The 22,299-nt window shown below is 37.6% G+C and overlaps 1 protein-coding gene across 1 annotated transcript in view; it reads right to left on the reverse strand.

The window, feature by feature from the left end:
- CEP350 (centrosomal protein 350) overlaps positions 1–22,299 on the reverse strand; it is a 3,609,946-nt gene that overhangs the window by 2,614,486 nt on the left and 973,161 nt on the right. The gene's annotated exons all lie outside the window — the stretch shown is intronic.

A 22,299-nucleotide genomic window follows, 5' to 3' on the forward strand; every position in this document is an offset into this window, starting at 1 on the left:
CTTGGGTGGGCTTGATTTAGGGTGGTGTGTGTTCCAGAGTGCTAGTAGGCGAGTGGTTCCTAACCCTGGAAAAAAGCCCGAGGTTCGCGGAGATTAATTTTGATGTTTAGAGTTCGATGAATACATATTCGACAAATACGCATTTCGATTAAGTGATACAGACCCAATGCAAATGCTTCCATTGTTCTACTCAAAATCCCATCCACCAACAACACTGATATTTTCTTACATTCTGCTTCTCTCTGGATATCACTGTTCTATTAATATTGTCAAATATTTGCCTCCCCTCCACAAACCACAATGTTCCATACCTATAAATTTTGGCATCACCTTTGCCATTGTTTTAGCCATTACAGACAAAATACTTTATAATCATAGTTCAGAACTGAAATGTGCCTATACGAAGCTGGATCTGATGGGTCTTTAACATCTTCAGGTATTACAATTACCACCACTTTCTTCCAGGATGTTATTTCTCTTCACCGCTTTCTTGTAGGATGTTGGTATTTCTCCTCATTTTAAAACACTGTTAAACAAAACTTTCCAGATCTTTATAACTTCATTCCCCCCCAGCTCCCAAACTTCCACAGGAATACCATCTATTCCTGGAGACTTTCTTGTAGACTGGTTGTACATCGCCATTCTATCTTCTTTCCTCTCCTCCTATCCTTACTGTCAGTAATCGAGCCTTATCTACCTTTCACCTTTGCATATTTAATTATCTCAAAGATTTCCTTTTGTCCTTTTTCTTGATTTCCACACTTCTCTGTTTTATACAGATTTTCATAAAATTTCAGAAATATTTTAATACCTCTGTAGGATCTCTGGTTATTTTCCTTGTTATAGGCTCGCTTAGCTGGGCAACAACTCTTACTTTCTGTTGCTTGAGCAACTGTGCTAAACCCTTTTGTGCTCTGGAATTATCATCAAAAACAGTTGCTTAACTTACTAAACTCTGCATATTATTGAGGTAATCTCTTATTTTCTCATTAGCACTATGCAATTGCACCTCTTCTTTTTCTCTAAGATTCCTCCTATTCTGCAATACTTTAACCTCTGTCAGTCCCTCTCAATAATTATTTCTTAACCATTTCTCTTTTTCTTTTGTTTCCACCCTATTTTTAAACTTCACTTTAATTTTATCTCACTCCCTAGCTATATATTCAGGTTATTTTCCCTAACAATGTGAAATAATTCCCATTACCCATTCCATAAATTTCTAACAAATTTTAACAGATAGGCGTGGGGAGGTGTCAGTGTCTCATTTTTATTTTACCACACCCTGCATTTTTATTTTAGTTATTACTGGCAGGTGATCTGAAATATTTATTGGATATGTATTAAAACTTTCAATCAAATGCACGTTCCTGTGAAATATAATTTCTGTCTAGCCTAGCCCAGTTTTTGTACCTAAAGGAATAATATGTAAACTCTCTCTGAACGCCTACTACTGAATTCACATCTTCCATACAAAACATTTTCATACATTCTTTATAAATCAACCCTCTTTAGTTATATTCTCCCTTCAAGGCCCCCAGATTCATCCTCACTGATGCAAATCAAATTCCAGTCCCCGCCCATAAGAAATATTCCCTGCTAAAAGCTCATTTCTCCCAGAATTTTCTTATGCTCCAATGTAGGAGTTTTAGGTGGAATATAAATACATGCCAGCGTAATCCTCCTCCCTTGGCAGTAGTCCCCTAGTACTACAACTCTACCATTATTGTCTTTGTTTTCCTTTTCTATCACTGTTGGAGCTCCTCTTGCAATTAATACAAGTACTCCCCTTTTCCTTTGTCCCAGATAATTGTATCAAATTCACATGCTTAGTTCTTTGTAAATGTATCTTCTGTAGCATAGCACTCTGCATTTTTATTATAGTTCACTACTCTTCCTTTTTTGTACGCATCTGAGAGACCATTCACATTTAAAGATAATATGGAAAGTATTATCATTATGCTAAGAAGTTATCATTCCAACCTGTTAACATAAAACAGCTTTTTTTGTTAAATGTCTAGTTTCAGCTTTTGTGTTACACACATACACTGTTTGACAAGTTGATCTTTTATAAAGTTGTTTCTTATAATCCATTTGAACTTGCATCACATCTTTCATGACACTTCATTTTAATGAAAACTCTCCACCAAAAAAAACACAGTCCCAGAACCTACTGACTTAATATAAACACACACAACTATATACATATTCCAATAATTAAGTTTACCCCTCCTAAAAAGGGCAACTGTCCCAGACTGACAGCCACACTCACACGTTTGAATTTACTCATTCACTTCAATGGAGCTCAGGAAGTTTGCACTGCAACTTCCAGTGGGTGGAGCCTAAGCCTTTTGACAGACTCAAATTATGTCCTCATATTTCAAACACATGTTCATATCACTATAACCATAGGGATTATGAAAGTATAAATGGCAAATTTTTCAGCACAAACATTTTTTATATTGGTAGTATTATTTAAATTATAGGTCTTAAACCAAATTTTAAGTCACAGTAAACACAGTAACTATTGCATTTGTAATATTTTGTAAACTTACAGTATCTTAGCAACCACTCAAGTTGCACACATTGTCAGCAGCAATTTCTTCATCTAGCTGAGAGCTTTCATATGAGGCTGAGGGGTTCAGTCTGTGTTATTTGGTTGTGGAGATATTTAGCAAATCTGAAGCTTGGAATGATGGGAAGCCTATATCGTCCAAACCAGCAAGATGAAAGAGGTACCGAACAGCTAGTAACCAAAGAAAAAAATCATTAGTTAGTATTCCAGTCCTGGTAAAACTCTTTCTTGTTTTTAAATGCTTTTGCAGTGAAAGAAATATGAGAATTATCAATCTGTGTTAAAATCTAAGATTTTAACATAGAATGATGACTCTCGTATTTCTTTCACCGTAGAAGCATTTAAGAACAGGGAAGAGTTTTACCAGGACTGGGATACTAACTAATGATTTTTTTCTTTGGTTACTAGCTGCTCGGAACCTCTTTCAACTTGCTGGTTTGGATGAAACAGGCTTCCTATCGTTTCAAACTTCAGATTTACTGAGATTTTGTTGATCCACCGATGTGGATATCTCAGCAAGCAAGAAATTAGGGTATATGCAATGCCACTATTAGAGTGGTCCACCTAGTGAATTTTGGTTTAAGTTTTGTTGAGATATTTAGAAAAATGTGAAAATTATATCTATATAAATTAATATTCTAAAAACAATATCTATTTACCTGCACTAGACAGAGATCAAATATTAATACAGTTGAGTTTGTTACTCTGGAAGCTTTAAGATGAAATCTTTTAAAACTTTTTACATAGCATGGTTTTGGAATTATTGCTGCAAATATGAACAAGGAATATTTGAAGCCTAGAGGCATCCGTAGGAGTTAACTGGAGATGCATCTGGACGCATCACTTGGATGTAATTAGTTTAATCTTTAATGGTTATCCATGCTAAGATGCATGATACAGCTTGTGTTAAGTGCGGACTGCTTGTGTCGCATCTTTATTCCTCTCTCAGATGTAGAAAATAACTTGAATGCTTTTAGAAAACAATCTTCTAGCCATTAAAATAAAGTATTCTGTTTTTATTGTCCTCTTATCAAATGGTCTCCACAGGAACATGAGAACCAGATATACAGTTGCCTTCCACTACGAACTTCTCATATTGCACTGAGTATTTGCTACAGAAAAACTTTTCATTGTATTTGGTATTTTTTATATATACTTGCTGTCCCTCAAAAATTTATTAGCTCAAACCAAGGGCCTTAATCCGGTCATTCCTCTATGCAGATGCAAGAAAAAGCCTATAAATTTTATTTACACCACGCTCTTTTATTCAAGCTTTCTTCTCTTTTTACACTGCAATGCCTACATTCCTGAAAACTGAAGAAAGAGAGGAATAGGAGAAGGAAAAAAGGGGCACCTGTTGACTTTAGTATTTCTATTACACACAAAAACAATTGAAAAAAGCTTTACTTTATAGCATGCAGTATAATGTCAAGTTTTGTAAAACTACTGTTAAGAATACTTGTTTTACTTAGTTACCTCTTTCCTTCCTTCCTCTTCCCCTCACCTTAATGTTCTTCAAAACATTAATGACATGAAGTAGGGCATACGCTTTGTAGAGGACTCAGGGTCAAAAAAAGTCCAATGCATCTGGGTTCTCTTGTTCAGTCATATTTCACAGATGTAATTGATGCTTTGTAATCCCACATTTATTTATTCATTTCAGAGTTGCTACTTTTTTCCCCCTGTTATCTTAGTCTCAGGTTCATTTCCAAGGTACTCCTGGTTCTTCTAGTCAATTCCTGTGCTTTTTTATCGCTCCACCACTTTCCTTTGGAACACTGGAAAAGGTTTCACTGGCATACCTATCTATGAGCTTTAGAACTGGAAGAGTAAAGCAGCATAAATCCCTTTTGTTTGATAGCTCACTTTTTGCTGGACAAACAATTGTATTTCCTCCTTAGCATCTTCTGCATCAAAAAAATTACTTTAACCCTCCAGGAAAAAAAAATAGTCTGAAGATAGCTGGATACAGCAGGCTGAATCTCACACCTACTTCTCAACATTTTCTGATCGATGGAATAAATTTAATCAGCTTCTGCCTGGTGTATAGTGAGTAATCATTTTCCACAAACATTCTACTGTCTCCAGCTTATAGTACTTTGTCCTCCTGCCACAGTTTGGTCAGAATCTACTCTTTCCGCTGATAGGATTACATCTTTACTATTAAAAGTCTTGGTGGCTTTCTTGTGGGTAGGTTTGGAGCATACGCACAAAGTCCCATTTCAATTAGCAACTCCTGGTGTGGAACACCAGTCCAGTTGTTTATTTGTGCTTTCATAAAATTAAGCCCGTTCCTTCCAGTTTCTCTAGCACAACAGAAAATGTCAGTTTTCCCTTACATGCTCTATCCTCCAGTTCTACCATTTTTGAAACATCTTTCTTTGTGCAGTCTTGTACTCAGCCAGCTTTTTCTTCATTTTGGCCTCTTATTTTTGCAAATTTATCATCTCATCAGAGTATCTGTTTAAAGCGTAGTTTAGTTATTTGAGTTGATAGACTCCATCAGTGTTTTGTTTATTTTAATCAGCTCTGAGCAATTTGACTTATTTTTCCTCTAGATGAAGTCATGTCTTGCACCAAAACTGGAGCTTGATCTGCTTTCTGCTGAACAGCTGCAGGATTCTTCCTAGCCAGAATATTCTGCATCTTGTGTGATCGATTTTCTTTCAGGTTCTCTGAATTTCTTCTTTGCTGGCATCCAGACTGTGCACTTACAAGCCAGTAATTGAAATTTGCCCAAGACAAAATCATTGGCTTTCTTTTCTAATTTTCTGTTTTCACACTGGGAGAGCTGAAATGAAGCGGTTTCTCAGTTTGCAGCCATCTAAGAAGTCCTGCCCCCTGTATTTCTGACAAATTACTCTGTAGAAATTTATTTTAATATCTGCCAATTCATTAGATTCTCAAAATATGTTCTCAATTACTTTTCTCTTTCCCATCAAACCATGAGCATTTGCTATTTAACAGAACAATAATTATCTGCTTGGGGTACAAAAATACTTATATGGACACTTTCAAGCAAAGATCCTAAACCTTCTGGACTTTGCTGCATACTAGGGAGCAGTACAGATGTCCTTCTGTTGTTACTTTTTATATTGCCTTTCCATTCTATCTTCCAAAACTTTTCCAATCTCCTCTGACTGATTTTTATAGTCATCATGCAATATTCTATATGCCCTACTGATTATTCCTTTTTAACAGGAAATTCTGTTCTACACTCAACTCAGAATTTGTTTTGCCTACATTCTTATCAATCCCCTGTATGGAAGGCAGTCTCTAACCTGCAGTCTAAACTTCTGCTTGGCCACATCCCACTCGGTTACCTTTCTTCTCTAGTGATTTGTCCCCCAAACCTTGGCTCCTTTGCTAATTTTCTCTACCAAAATCTAGGCCCTCTTGCCACCTTTCTATACCCCTTCTTCTAATCATCTCAACTAGCAAAATCTCCTTCCTCCATTACTGGGCTGGCTTGGCCGTTATAAAACTTTCTGCTACTTTACGAATATAACATTCCAGATGGTTGCTGTTAATCTCCTTATGGTCCTACATTCCAAATCCAATTCCTTCCTTACTTACTTCACAGTGCTCCACTCCCACACCGTTACATCAGCATACCTTTACACTGATTTGTAATCTGCTTGAATCTTATCTAGGCTTTGCCCCTTAGTTGTATTATTTTTTTCTTTAGCAAAATTTATTTTCTCATGTTTTATTATTACCACATGCTGGATTAGGTCTAATGCCTTATTGTTTATCATGCATTGCTGAAGATTTTTTCAACGTGAAGGACTGGTCTGAACTGTAGGTAGACCCTACAATTACTGAAAAATTTTACAGCTAATCGAGACATGATGGCACAAAGAAAAGAATTCAGAACTGACACTGAAGGAAAAGGTTGATGACCTACATTTCCTGGAAAGCAGCAGCTAAAGAAAGATGGTGGAACATTTTGGTGTTGGAAAGACCACAGTTTGCAACATCCAAAAATGCAAACATGAGTACTTGGAGAGATATGGTAAGGAAAGCGGAAACCTACAGCGGAAAAGGAGGAAAATGTCCCTCAATTAAGTCAATAAGCCACATTAAGCTGGTTCAAGAAATGAAGGCAGTTAATGCATGAATCTCCGGGCCAATGATCCAAGAAGTTGCTAAAAAATTCACACAGGAATTCGGGGTGGTAGATTTCCAAGCATCAAGTGGTTGGCTCGAGAAATTTAAACCACGACACGAGATCTCCCAGAAAGTTGTGCGTGGTTAATCCAGTGAAGTTCCAGTAGAAGTTGTGGAAGAGTTCATCAAAAAGTTCCTGGACTTTGCCAGAGGCTTCAAAGATGATGACATTTTTAACACTGAGTGCGGACTCGTTTTCAAGGCGATGCCTGACAGGAGCCTCGTCATAAAGGGTGACAAATGTAAGAGTGGAAAAACTTTCCAAAGAACATTTCACAGTTCTGCTTTGCACTAGCTCAGCCAGAGAGAAACTAAAGCCCTTGGTGATTGGTAAATCAGCAAAGGTATGCGCATTCAAGAACCAGATGATCTCCCTGTCACTTGGAGATCAAACAAATGTGCATGAACGATTGGTGCAACTGAGAAAAGAAGGAGAAATGGTCTATTCTACTGACAGTAGACAACTGTCCTGGCCACCAGCGAGTGAATCATCACACAAATGAAAAACTGAAATTTCCGCCTCCAAACATGACCTCAGAAATCCAACCTCTTGACCAAGGCATCATCAAAATACTTAAAATGCACTACTGAGACCAGCTCCTGCAGTGGGTCATTACTAAAACACAAACCTGTGGTTCACCTGTGTAAGCAACTTTATCCACTGCATCAGTTAATGCTCTGGATGCTGTCTTCTGGATCAGTTCTGCTTGGAATAAAGTTCAGCCAGAAACGATACAGAAGTGTTTCAAGAAAGTTGGATTTGTCACAACCCAAGAACATAATGTTTTGGCCCCATCAGGCAGTCCATCTCCCATGGCAGAATTCGAAGGAGTAGATTTTGAAGGTTTTGTTGCAATGGATGATGAGGTGGCAACCTGTAATGAACCTGACCCAGAAGCAATTTTCCAAGCGATATTCACCAAAGTACAGACCAGTGTAAAAGTGCATGAAGCAGCTGATGAAGTGGAAGAAGCAAGTGAGGATGACACAGAGATTGCACAGACTCCAAAATAAGAGGATGTCAGGCATCTGATAATGCAGTTGAAGTCATTTGCTGTGGAAAAATGCCCAGGTATACTGAGTGGTGTAGCCAGCGCTGAAAGTGCTTTCTCCACTTACCTTTGTAATAAGAATAAGAAACAGACCAAGATTGGTTCTTTTTATTTTCAGAAAGAATGTTTAAACAATGAGAAAACAGTAAATGTATTGATTTTGTATGATACTGTATAACTTTACTGTGTTTTGATTATGTATGATTTCATATGATATTCTCTAATAAAAGCTGTACAAGAAAGTAAAGTATATGTATGTAACAGTACAGCAGGCTTAGTTCCTTATGTTGTCCAGTTTTACAGTCCCTTTATTTTTATTTTATTATTTTATTTTACATTTGTTTACCGGGATAGTCCAACTGGTCACAGGTCCATTTTTAGTGGAGGTCTGGGGAGAAAAGCTGCACAATTAGATTAACATCAACATGGTAATACAAACAATCATTTAACAATGACAACTGAGGTAAGTACAGACATAGAAAGTCTCATACAATCCAGTCTAAACAATAAACAAGACATCAGCAGTAAGTGGGTAAATTTACAAAGATAGTCTCTCTCATACATCAAAGCTTTAACATTGATTAGTGAGATAAGATAAAAGAATAAAAATTCATATGATTAGACATGACATATTATACAATTTCAAGTTGACAGTAAGATACCCAACTGTAGCATATATATAATAGAGATAGCAGGAAGGAAGCTGTAAAGTGTGCCGAGATTGTGAGATTCATATGATGCATGGACATAGCCATGTATTTATAAGATGTGATTTGAGAGCATTTCTGAAATGTGTTAGTGGGGGCAGCGGTCAGAGAAGGGGGAGGTTATTCCAGGATCTAGCTATGGCATGAGAAAAAAACAGCTTTAGAGATGCAGAGGAGGGATTTCTCAGTAGATTGGAGAGGACGATTAGTTCTGTATGGACAGAGTAACTGGCTTAGTGCTGGGGTTTTTCAAGATGTCTAACAATATTAAAAGCAATGACTAGCTGGTGGTAAAATGAGTAGCTGAGGAAGTTCTAACCATCGTAGTTCCCTTAAAGATTGACAGTGATGGGTTCTGAAGGTGGAGTTGTTGGCAAACTTGGCAATTTTATTGTAACATGATTCAAGTCTGGTGAGATCAAGTTTTTTGACTTGGGTAAGAATAGGCGCAGCATACATTACAGTGGAGAGTAGATGGGTTTGGGCTAGAGTGATCCGTGCCTGTTATGAGAAGAATTGTTTATGCCTATATAGGATTCACATTTTTTGTGGACCTTTTTTATGGTTTGTGAGATATGGACATAGAAGAGTAAATTATTGTCACTTTCTACAATGATGAGTTTGGTATGGTCAGAGGGAGATATGATGGTACCATTTTTGAAGAGAATGAAAAGGATAGGGGGGTAGGTATAGATTTGTTGGGTGTGAAAAGTACCAATTTGGTCTTATTTGGGTTTAGGATTAGTTGGATATCAGTAATCCAACTTTCTACAGAACTGAATGACTCTTGTGTGAGTTGCTGTAGAGTGGAAAGTGATGGAGCAGAGCAGATAAGAATTGAATCGTCCGCATACTGTATAAGGTAGGCAATGCTGGGTGGAGGAGTGTAGATTGTTGGTAAATATGGAGAAGAGTAGTGGGCCTAAAATCGAGCCTTGTGGCATGCCTATCACAGCTGGGAGTAAAGAAGATTGTATGCCTTCCCATTGAACTGATTGCTGCCTATGTGACAGAGCTTTTAAACCAGACAATAGTGGAAAGGGCAAAGGATAGGGAGGCCAGGGAGTCTAGAAGTTTGGAGTGTGAGACCATATCAAATGCTGTAGAGAGATCTAAAAATATTACAGAAACAAAATTGTTATTTCTGTGAAAGCTTACCTGGTTGATGAAAGAGAGGAGAGCAGTTGTGCTGTGATTTTGCCAGAAAACATGTTGTGTGGAGGAAAGACGTTGTGCATGTTTAGGAATTTCATGACTTGAGAGTGAATACATTTCTCAAGCAGTTTAGATAAGGAGGATAAAATGACAATAGGACGGTAGTTTGAGAATTCATAAGAATTGCCACCTTTATGAAGTGGTATAATATATGAAACTTTCCAGAGTTGGGGGATGTATGCTTCCTGTATGGAGCGGTTGATGAGGATAGAAACTGGGTAAGATAGGGATTCAGCAGTAATTTTTAGGAAGTTGGCTGATAGACTGTCAGCTGCAAGGGTGGTTGGCTTTAGCTTTAGGAGGAATTTTTTAATAGTGGAAGTGGGAACTGGTGAGAGAAAAAAGGAGGGGAAATTGTCAGTGCATTTGGTACGCATATGTGTATGGTTTGTTATTGGATAGCTGGGAGGATAGAGTTAGGATGGATTCTGCAAAATAGTGATTAAATTGGGATGCTATGTCTTTGGTATTGTTGTCTGAGGATAGGGCTGGAGAGGTAATTTTTCCTGGTTTTAGAAGGGAATTGATAGCATGCCAAAACTTATGGGGGTCTTATGAGTGTTTATTTTGGACCCTAAGGAAATGGTTCTTTTTTGTCTAGTTTGGTTTGCTTCTTGGCTTAATTTCTGGGTTGCTGGAAATTTTGTTTGGCTATGCTAGTGTTATCCCTTTTCTAGATTTTTCCAAGCTTTATCTCTAGACTTTAGTAAGGCTCTTGTGTCCCTACTCAGCCCTGGTGCATAGTTTGCCTTGACTCTGATTTTTCTAATGGGTGCAACTTTATTGAGGACATTTAAAAGAGTACTATTAAAGTATTCGACGGCCTGGTCTAAACCTAGGGTTAGTAGTAATTTACAGTTAGTTTTAGAGTAGAGTTGAGCTCCTGTATGTTTAGTTTACGGTCATCTCTAACTTGTCGAAAGGTTAGGGGCTTGGGTATGTTGGTGCGTTTGCGTAGGAGAAAAGTGGGGAGATGGTCACTGATACCATCTGGTAGACAACCTATCTGGTAGTTTTATTTGGGGCAACTGACTAGTGCCCAATCTAGAATGTAATGTTTATGTTTTTTTTTATCAACTCTAGCAGGTTTTTGAAGGAGTTGTGAAAAAAAGAGAGAGATTAATTTGATTAGTGGAGTTGTCAGAATTACTGGCTATCCAGTCGGTTTAGATCACCTAGTAAGATACTTTCTTGTTGCACAGTCTCTGAGGTCCACTGTAATATTTCCTCTATGGAGGGGAATATAACAGCAAAATATATATATATTTTTTTTGTTACTGTTTAAGTATAGAATTGTACCTAACATTTCAGCATTTTGAAACTTGGGAAGTGGGATTTGTAGAGGTTTTGTTTTGAGGTTATTTTTAAAGAAAAATGCAATTCTGCCTCCCTTCTTGTCTACTCTATCTAGTCTTAAGATACTGTTACCCTGGTAGGAGGATTTCTTCGTTTTGGGTGTTGGGTTTTAGCCAGGTCTCAATGATTGTTAGTATGACTGGGGAGTAGTGGGTTATAAATGCATGAAGGTCAGGAAGCTTACTGGATATGCTCCTGGTGTTGATGCTGAGAATTAGCAGGTCAGAGTTTTGTTTGTTTGAGGGTGGGTATTAACTGGACCTGGGTTTGGGTGTATGTCACCTGATATAAGTAGACGCTTTGTGATCAGTAATATGTGTTTAATTGTATGTGCTATTTCTAAGTTGGATCTGAATATTTTAGTAGTTTTAGATGTAGTTATGTGGAATATATGTATGTGTAGTATTGAGCTGTCTCTAAATAGTGTGGGACTGATAGGAAAGTTTATGTGTGTTTGTCTTTATGGAACTATGTGCAGTATGGAATAAAGTGTTTTCCATTGGAGTGTGAGTGTGTGTGTGTGTGTGTGTGTGTGTGTGTATATATATATATATATATATATATATATATATATATATATATATATGTTCTTTTTCATTAAGTTATAATATGCATTTTTTATTTGGGTTAAAACTAGATCAGGTAATTTAATGTAAAAAGTTAGGTTTTAATATACATGTGCACTCAATTGAAGTGTAGGTTGTTTATTCTTCTTATTTTTTGATAAATTTTGATTGTATAATTAATTAATTGATTTGAGATAAATGTCTATTGTATATAAGGAAGCTGCTCTGTATGTGTCATTACTCTGATGAAACCTACATTGTGATGGGTGAAAGCGCTCAGTGATTGTAAATGGATTAAATATCTTCCGTGAATTCAGCTGCGTTTCGTTTTTTATTTTTACTAGTTTTGTACGTATAGTTCTCTGTTTCAACTGGTATCAGTCTTTGTTGCGATTCGCATTAAGAACTTAACGGGAGTGTTTATATCGTTTTATTCATTTTTAAGCTTATAAATTGGGCTTTCAACTTGTCGTTTGTGTATTGAGATAATTATGGAGCAGCTTTTGCAACAACAACTCATTATCATGCAGCGGTTGCTAGTGACGCTAAAGGAGCAGCATGTAGTTGGGGCGCCTGATAAAAACTTATTAAGAGATGGCATTGCGGATGTTTTGTTATCGGAGAGCGAGGAACGTATTTTCACCCTGCATTCAACACCTGGTACTTCCAGAGGTAACCCAGCAGCCAGCAATCTTCCGAGGGATTTTATGGGTGTTGAGACAGCGCGCACCACAACAGGAAGTGATGGGCACGTGGATCCAAGGCCGAATTCCGAAGGGAATGCTGGTGTTGGGACCAACGGTAGTTGGAGAAGGAGTACGCCGTTACCTGAAATTAAAGAACTGCTCTCAGCTCCAAAATTTGGACAATGCTAACAACCATGATATGGGATCCTTAAACAGTTTAGCGATTTTGAAAAGGCGTTAAGGAAATATAAGACTTTGCAAATGGACAACGCTTACTTGGAGAGGTCGCTTGAATTAAATCGGGTACCTAAGGGACTTAGAGTCTTTAAAGATACCTTTTGGATTTGATAAAGACAGTGAACTTTTTAATGAATTATTTCAAATTTTTGATAATACTGGTAAACAATTGGTTAAATTGATTATTAGAAATAATAATATTAAGTTAACACAATTGAATGAGCAGTTAACTACATTGGATAGTAGTATCAGGAATGATTTACTATTTAATTATAACAAAAGTAAGTTTGACCATATTATAGCTGAAAATAACAGATTTGTGAGTAATGGGTTGGACAGTAAAAATGAAAAACTAAAGAGGGATAGTAACGATTACACAAACAATAAAGCATATGCACATTTCAGGGATTACAAGCGTGTTTTTAGAACACATGAAAATAATGGCTCTAACATGTATTCCAACACTGGATACAGGAATGCTGTGTTAAACAATGAAAATACAGTAACAAATAATAGACTGCAGGAGAATCACAATATTTATGCTGAGCCTTTTTTAGAAGGGCCAGTATTACAAAGATCGGAATGCTTAAAAGAGCGTTACCAGGGTCAGCAGCATTACCAGCAACACCATTACGAGCGGGACAACAGGGGGAGACACAGGCAAGCGCAGTATTAGCACTGACAGACAACTTGCTTGTATCAAATTGTGACTTGAATGACAACCTTTTGGATAACAAGTTTATCAGAAATAATGAATTGAAAAATGTTGAACAAATTATAAGTATAAATTCTGAGTTGTTTCCTAATGAATTGGATGAGGAAATTTTTATTTCAGAAAACACCAACTGTAGCAGTAATAGATTGAATAATGATGAAAATAACACAGTGCAAATGCTAGAAGTGTTAACTTGTGATGTTATTTCAGAGGGTTTTTTTTTCAATTTTTAACTATACAGATAAAAAGTTCCCTGATGGGTATATATCACTTTTTAAAATAGGTTTTAAGTTTGTTCTGACTTACAAACCTGATTTAGGTAAGGTTATATTAAATTTAAAGGTATACACTAGGTTGCTTAATTTAAAAATGTATTTTAAAGGAAGGGTAGATAATGTAAACTACGAAAGTGATCGTTTTCTAAAAAGATCTAGTACCTTTATTCCACCAAATAATCCGATTATTTATTTGTTTGAAATGTTTTGTGAAATGCAACTGAGAAAGATGTGGAAAGAGAGGCACAATTTAAATGATAATTTGACAGTGACTGAAAGATTTTTTCTTAAAGAACTAAGCACTTCTAGTGAATAAAGGATAATGAAACCAGATAAAGGGGGAGGTGTTGTCATTATGAGTAACACAGATTACACAAATAAAATGAGTGACATGCTCAATGATGATGCAATTTATATTAGAATAGCAAAGTATGACATTATTAAGGCATATACAAAGGTAGATTGGCAGTTGTATGAACTGCTTATGGAGGGTGTAATTACACAAAATGAGTACGACTACCTGATTGTGGAGTATCCCATTACACCATCCATATTTGGGATACCAAAGATACATAAAAATCTATCTAATCCCCCCTTTAGGCCAATTGTGGCAGCGAAACAATCTAAAATGGAGGCAGTTGCACATTACATAGATGTTAATTGTAGTGTTGTGTTAAAAAATATTAAGCACATTTTAAAAGATTCATGGCACTGTTTAGAGATACTTAATGATTACAATAACAATAATAAAAATAGACTGAATGGAGTTTACATGGTTACAATTGATGTTATTAATTTATTTTCCATTATTCCGTTAGAAGAAGGGCTTCACTTATTTGAAAACAGCTTAGAAATTTATGGAAATATACACACTGTTAAACATAAGTTGCTTGTGCAAACGATGGAGATGGTGCTTGAAAACAATTTTTTTCACCATGGTGGTAAATATTGCAAGCAATGTTCAGGTGTAGTGATGGGGGCAAGGTGTGCCCCTATTTACGCGAATCTGGTGTTAGCTATGTGGGAGAGGTTGCATGTTTTCACAAGTAAATTTTGGTCCAAAATTGATATATATTTGAGATTTTTGGACGATATTTTATTATTTTGGAAAGGAACTACAGATGAAATCAATGAATTTGTGAAATTTCTAGACACAACCACTTCATTCTTAAAATTTACACACAGCATTAATAAAGATTGTTGTGAGTATTTAGATATTAAATTATATAAGAAGGATGATAGTACTGAATCAAATATTTTTAGGAAATTAACATTTTCAAATTCTTACTTGCATTTTAAAAGTTGTCACCCACCATTTCAAAAACGTAACTTGGTAAAAGGGCAAATGGTGAGGCTATCTAGAATGATCAGTGAAGATGAAAAATTTGTTAGTGAAATGGAAAAATTATCTGATATGTTAACCGAGAGAGGTTATCCAAATAAATTATTGGTAGACATTAGGAATGAGGTGGCTATTAAAAGGAATAATGAATTTAGACCTATAATAAAATACGGGTCAATTAGTAAAAGTTTGGAAAAAGATAAAGATCAGAGTAAATCAATTTCTATGGTACTTCCATTTAGTAACCACATTAATTTTGTAGCGAACACCATTAGAGAGGTGTGGGGTAGAGTTTTTAGTAACCAAACTGACATTTTGGAAAGTTTAGGTCAAACCCAGACTATTGTGTTTAGTAGGGGTAAAAACATTAAAGATTATTTTGAAAGTGATGTATTATACACAAATTCGCAAATGAAAAAATGTGGGTTCTGCAGATCTTGTAGATTTATTCTGGATGGTCCCTATGTCACAATAGCAGGTTACAACAGAACAATCAGATGCCCAGGGCATGTTAATTGTAACACCAAGTTTGTAGTACACTTAGCTAAATGCCTATCCTGCCAGGCATTCTACAAAGGCAAGACCATTAGGAAATTGAAAGAAAGAATAGCAGAGCATAATAGGGATATAAAAAAACAAGAAAGTTACAAATTCTCTATACATACACAGTACAAACTGTACTGATTTTAAAATGTTCCTCTTTTTTGTGATAGACAGAATTCCACAACACATTACTAAAGAAGGAGATGCCAACACACTGCTTGAACTAAAAGATTGTAGATTTATTCTGGATGGTCCCTATGTCACAATAGCAGGTTACAAGAGAACAATCAGATGCCCAGGGCATGTTAATTGTAACATCAAGTTTGTAGTACACTTAGCTAAATGCCTATCCTGCCAGGCATTCTACATAGGTAAGACCATTAGGAAATTGAAAGAAAGAATAGCAGAGCATAATAGGTATATAAAAAACAAGAAAGTTACAAATTCTCTATACATACACAGTACAAACTGTACTGATTTTAAAATATTCCTCTTTTTTGTGATAGACAGAATTCCACAACACATTACTAAAGAAGGAGATGCCAACACACTGCTTGAACTAAAAGAGTGTTTATGGCAGTTAAGACTGAACGCAAGTAACAATCCGGGAATCAATGAACATATATCTATAGTAAGTTATTTGAAAATTAATTCATATAAGATTTAATACTGAACAAGGTTTAAAAGAATTGTGAACATATACATTTCAATGAGATGTAAAACACAATTACTATATTAATCATATTAATTATATTAGATATATTAATTTTTTTTAATCATGCATTTTAAATACATTTTTAATTATACATTTATTAAAGAATGTTCTTTTTCATTAAGTTATAATATGCATTTTTTATTTGGGTTAAAACTTGATCAGGTAATTTAATGTAAAAAGTTAGGTTTTAATATACATGTGCACTCAATTGAAGTGTAGGTTGCTTATTCTTCTTTTTTGATAAATGTTGATTGTATAATTAATTAATTGATTTGAGATAAATGTCTACTGTATATAAGGAAGCTGCTCTGTATGTGTCATTACTCTGATGAAACCCACATTGTGATGGGTGAAAGCGCTCAGTGATTGTAAATGGATTAAATATCTTCCGTGAATTCAGTTGCGTTTCGTTTTTTTATTTTTACTAAATATGGAGAAGAGTAGTGGGCCTAAAATCGAGCCTTGTGGCATGCCTATCACAGCTGGGAGTAAAGAAGATTGTATACCTTCCCATTGAACTGATTGCTGCCTATGTGACAGAGCTTTTAAACCAGACAATAGTGGAAAGGGCAAAGGATAGGGAGGCCAGGGAGTCTAGAAGTTTGGAGTGTGAGACCATATCAAATGCTGTAGAGAGATCTAAAAATATTACAGAAACAAAATTGTTATTTCTGTGAAGGCTGACCTGGTTGATGAAAGAGAGGAGAGCAGTTGTGCTGTGATTTTGCCAGAAAACATGTTGTGTGGAGGAAAGAAGTTGTGCGTGTTTAGGAATTTCATGACTTGAGAGTGAATACATTTCTCATGCAGTTTAGATAAGGAGGATAAAATGACAATAGGACGGTAGTTTGAGAATTCATAAGAATTGCCACCTTTATGAAGTGGTATAATATATGAAACTTTCCAGAGTTGGGGGATGTAGGCTTCCTGTATGGAGCAGTTGATGAGGATAGAGACTGGGTAAGATAGGGATTCAGCAGTAATTTTTAGGAAGTTGGCTGGTAGACTGTCAGCTGCAAGGGTGGTTGGCTTTAGCTTTAGGAGGAATTTTTTAATAGTGGAAGTGGGAACTGGTGAGAGAAAAAAGGAGGGGAAATTGTCAGTGCATTTGGTACGCATATGTGCATGGTTGTTATTGGATAGCTGGGAGGATAGAGTTAGGATGGATTCTGTAAAATAGTGATTAAATTGGGATGCTATGTCTTTGGTATTGTTGTCTGAGGAAGGGGCTGGAGAGGTAATTTTTCCTGGTTTTAGAAGGGAATTGATAGCATGCCAAAACTTATGGGGGTCTTATGAGTGTTTATTTTGGACCCTAAGGAAATGGTTCTTTTTTGCCTAGTTTGGTTTGCTTCTTGGCTTAATTTCTGAGTTGCTGGAAATTTTGTTTGGCTATGCTAGTGTTATCCCTTTTCTGGATTTTTCCAAGTTTTATCTCTAGACTTTAGTAAGGCTCTTGTGTCCCTACTCAGCCCTGGTGCATAGTTTGCCTTGACTCTGATTTTTCTAATGGGTGCAACTTTATTGAGGATATTTAAAAGAGTACTATTAAAGTATTCGACGGCCTGGTCTAAAGCTAGGGTTAGTAGTGGTTTACAGTTAGTTTGTTTTAGAGTAGAGCTGAGCTACTGTATGTTTAGTTTACGGTCATCTCTAACTTGTCGAAACGTTAGGGGCTTGGGTATGTTGGTGCGTTTGCGTAGGAGAAAAGTGGGGAGATGGTCACTGATACCATCTGGTAGACAACCTGTCTGGTAGTTTTATTTGGGGCAACTGACTAGTGCCCAATCTAGAATGTAATGTTTATGGGGTTTTTTATCAACTCTAGCAGGTTTTTGAAGGAGTTGTGAAAAAACAGAGAGATTAATTTGATTAGTGGGGTTGTCAGAATTACTGGCTATACAGTCAGTTTAGATCACCTAGTAAGATAGTTTCTTGTTGCACAGTCTCTGAGGTCCACTGTAATATTTCCTCTATGGAGGGGAATATAACAGCAAAAAATATATATATATTTTTTTGTTACTGTTTAAGTATAGAATTGTACCTAACATTTCAGCATTTTGAAACTTGGGAAGTGGGATTTGTAGAGGTTTTGTTTTGAGGTTATTTTTTAAAGAAAGATGCAATTCTGCCTCCCTTCTTGCCTACTCTATCTAGTCTTAAGATACTGTTATCCTGGTAGGAGGATTTCTTCGTTTTGGGTGTTGGGTTTTAGCCAGGTCTCAATTATTGTTAGTATGTCTGGGGAGTAGTGGGTTATAAATGCATGTAGATCAGGAAGCTTACTGGATATGCTCCTGGTGTTGATGTTGAGAATTAGCAGGTCAGAGTTTTGTTTGTTTGAGGGTGGGTATTAACTGGACCTGGGTTTGGGTGTATGTCACCTGATATAAGTAGACGCTTTGTGATCAGTAATATGTGTTTAATTGTATGTGCTATTTCTAAGTTGGATCTGAATATTTTAGTAGTTTTAGATGTAGTTATGTGGAATATATGTATGTGTAGTATTGAGCTGTCTCTAAAAAGTATGGGACTGATAGGAAAGTTTATGTGTGAGTTTGTCTTTATGGAACTATGTGTAGTATGGAATAAAGTGTTTTCCATTGGAGTGTGTGTGTGTGTGCGCGTGTGCGTGTGTGTATATATATATATATATATATATATATATATATATATATATATATATATATACACATATACACACACACACACACACACACACACACACACACACAAGTGATGTTTGTTAGGTATGTGAGGGTTAGGAAGAGAAATCCTAAGGTGATTTATGTTTTTTGTGGGAGTAGGAGTTTGGCGTAAGCGTTGCTATATAGGTCGAGGTAGATGTGAAAGCATGGCTAGTTGCTGCTTTGTGATTAAGGCAAGGAGCTAGATAGTGGGTGTGTATAGTTTTAAGGAGTAGAGGTTACTGATTGGTTTAAGGTGTGATCAATTGATGAGGGGTAAGAATAAAAGTAGGAGTAGTGGGGGTAGGTGAGAATTGGGGTCAGGGTAGGGGAGCGGAATTAGCTGTAGGCGATCAGAGTGGGGCTAACCAGACGGCGAGAGTACGGAGACAATATGTAGCAGGATCTGGGCAGAATAGTGAGAATGAGAAATGAAAGAGTGTAAGTATGTCACAAGTTTTCTACCAAATTCTCTTGTAACTTAACTTTTTGTCTTTTAGTGTAGAAAAAGAAGTTATGTTCTTACCATAACGTTCCATGTTAGTTGTCTTCTTCTCGCCTTCTTCTTGCTGGATGGGTTTCGGAGCCGACCTCGGCTCCGACTCGGCCACTCTAAAAGCTCGAGAGTTGGTTCCACCGGCTCGAGGCTCCCCTTATATCCCACAATGCTAGGCATGAGTTACCTCAGATCTCGTTTGTAAGCTAGGCCCAGCCTATAATAGTAATAGAATAACTAGTAACAAAGTCCACCTCTATAAATAAGGAAGAAGAGAAGGGTGACCTACATCCTGACCCAGGAAATATGCACAGCAGAGCATATACCTAAAGTACAGAGGTGGTAGAAAGAGAGGTCACAATCAAAACTCCTCTAGGTCTGTCCAGGCCAGGGGGAAGGAGGGTGGGGCCTTAAGAAGAAGGCGAGAAGAAGACAACTAACATGGAACGTTATGGTAAGAACATAACTTCTTTATGTTAAGTTGTCTATCTCGCCTTCATTCTTGCTGGATGGGACCACGTCCCTAGCACTTTGTCCCGGGTGGCCTAACGGAACAGACTCTTGAGAACAGTGGAACCAAAGTTAGCTCTATGCCTAGAAGCTAAATCCAACTTATAATGAGAAATGAAAGTGTGAGGAGTAGCCCAAGTAGCCGCTGCACAAATGGTGTCAATAGGCAGTCTGTCTTGGAAGGCTAAAGAAGTAGCCAAAGCTCTGGTAGAATGAGCCTTAGGTTTGTTAGGCAGCTTTTGGTGTCTAATTTCATAAACAAGGGAAATCAGAGATGTTAGCCATCTAGATAATGATACCTTTGAAACTGAAAGTCCCTTTCTGCCTTCTGCATAGGAGACAAACAGCTGGTCAGATTTTCTGAATTGTTTTGTTCTATCTAAATAGTACCTCAACTGACGATGAACATCTAGCCAGTGTAATTTTTGTTCAGACCTATTGGAATAATCTGGAAAAAGACAGGGAGGTCAATGCTTTGATTTAGGTTTGACGTCGAGACTACCTTAGGCAAAAAGGACGGGTTGGTTCGTAAGGATACCCTGTCCTTATGGAACAATAGATAAGGAGGTCGACAGCTGAGTGCATGAAGTTCTGAAACTCTTCTAGCTGAAGTAATAGCTACCAGAAAGAGTGTCTTCCATGATAGCAATTTTAAAGAACAGGAGGCTGCAGGTTCGAAAGGGGGAAGAATCAAAGAAGTAAGAACTAAATTTAGATCCCAAGGAGGAGGAGGATTTCTTATAGGAGGTCTGAGAAGAAAAACTCCTTTCAAAAAGGCCTTGCAAAGCTTGTGGGACATTAAGGCAGACTCAGAAATACCCACATGAAAGTTAGAAATAGCTGCCAATTGAACTTTAAGAGTAGAAGGAGATGAACCTGCATGGAAGAGTTCAGCTAGAAAATCAAGGACTATTTGGATGGAAGCAGTGAAAGGATCTATGTCCCTTCCTTGAGCCCAATATGTGAAGCGTTTCCACTTACTCAAATAAATCTTCCGAGTGGAAGATTTATGGGAAGCTATCAAAATATCTCGAACGGAGTGAGATAATTGAGGAAGCCTGGCTAAGGTTGGAACTGGAGGAACCAAGCAGTGAGGTTCAGAGAGGGAGGGAGCGATGAAACTGACCCGACTGATGGATCAAAAGATCTGGAACTAGGACCAGATGCCAAGGACGCCACAATAGAAATTGATGTAGAAAGGGGAACCACACCTGTCGAGGCCAGTAAGGAGCAATGAGGATCAACGAGGCCTTCTGAGCGATAGCTTTCTGTATCACTTGAGAGATTAGTGGGAAGGGAGGAAATGCATACAGAAGTCCCGGGCCAAACTTGGACTAGAGCGTCTCTGCTGGGTTGGCCTGGTAAAGGGAATAGAGTGAAATAATCTCTGCACTTGCTGTTTTGGGGAGTAGCAAAAAGATCGCAGCAAGGCTGACCCCACTTGAGAAAAATTTCTCTCACAAAAGAGTCTTTCAGAGACCACTCGTGAGGCATGAGGATAGCTCTGCTCAACTTGTCCGCGATTTGATTGGACTTCCCGGGGATGTGCGTTGCTATCAGAAACCGCTGAGAAGAAATCGCCCATTGCCACAATCTGAGTGCTTCTCGACACAGGGGGTAGGACCTGGTTCCGCCTTGTTTGTTGATGTACCACACTACAGACATATTGTCTGTCTGGATTGCAATCGTTCCCAAGGGAAGAGAGTCTTGAAGGGCTTGCAACGCTAAAAGCACTGCTCTCATCTCCAGAACATTTATGTGCAAGTGGCATTCGTCTGGTTGCCATGTGCCCTGGACTGTCCTGCCCTGATAATGCCCCCCCCACCCGATCAGGGAGGCGTCCGTTGTCAGAGTAGCAACCGGAGGGGGAGGCACAAAGGGTCTTCCCAACAAGATCTGAGGGGAAGACATCCACCACATGAGATGATTTCTGCACGCCTGCGTGATCATAATGGTGTGGGACATTGGAAGTTGCTGGTATGACCATTGTGTAAAGAGCATCCATTGAAGGATTCGCATGTGGAATCTGGCTAATGGAAGCAGAGGTATGGCGGCCCGCCATAATTCCCAACACTTTCAGAACTAACCTGGCTTTGATTCTGTTGTTGTTGAACAGGAGTGAGATCAGTTTGTGTATGTCTGTTATTCTCTGATCTGTTAGTCTCGCTGACATGTCTACTGTGTCTAGATTTGCACCTATGAAGGTAATAGTACGACAAGGCGACAAAACAGACTTTTCGCAATTTATTGAAATGCCTAACTTTTGACAAATGCGAAAAGTGTAATCCCTGGCCATCAGAAGGAGATGCTTGGTGGGAGCTGTGAGGAGCCAGTCGTCCAAATATGGAAACACCTGGAATCCTTGTCGTCTCAGGTGAGAAGCTACCACTGCCATGCATTTGGTAAACACCCGGGCAGTGGTGAGACCAAAGGGCAGGGCCCTGAATTGAAAGTG

Source organism: Protopterus annectens, chromosome 10.part0, assembly GCF_019279795.1.
Source record: "Protopterus annectens isolate FY-2018-M chromosome 10.part0, PAN1.0, whole genome shotgun sequence".
Classification (NCBI taxonomy): domain Eukaryota; kingdom Metazoa; phylum Chordata; order Ceratodontiformes; family Protopteridae; genus Protopterus; species Protopterus annectens.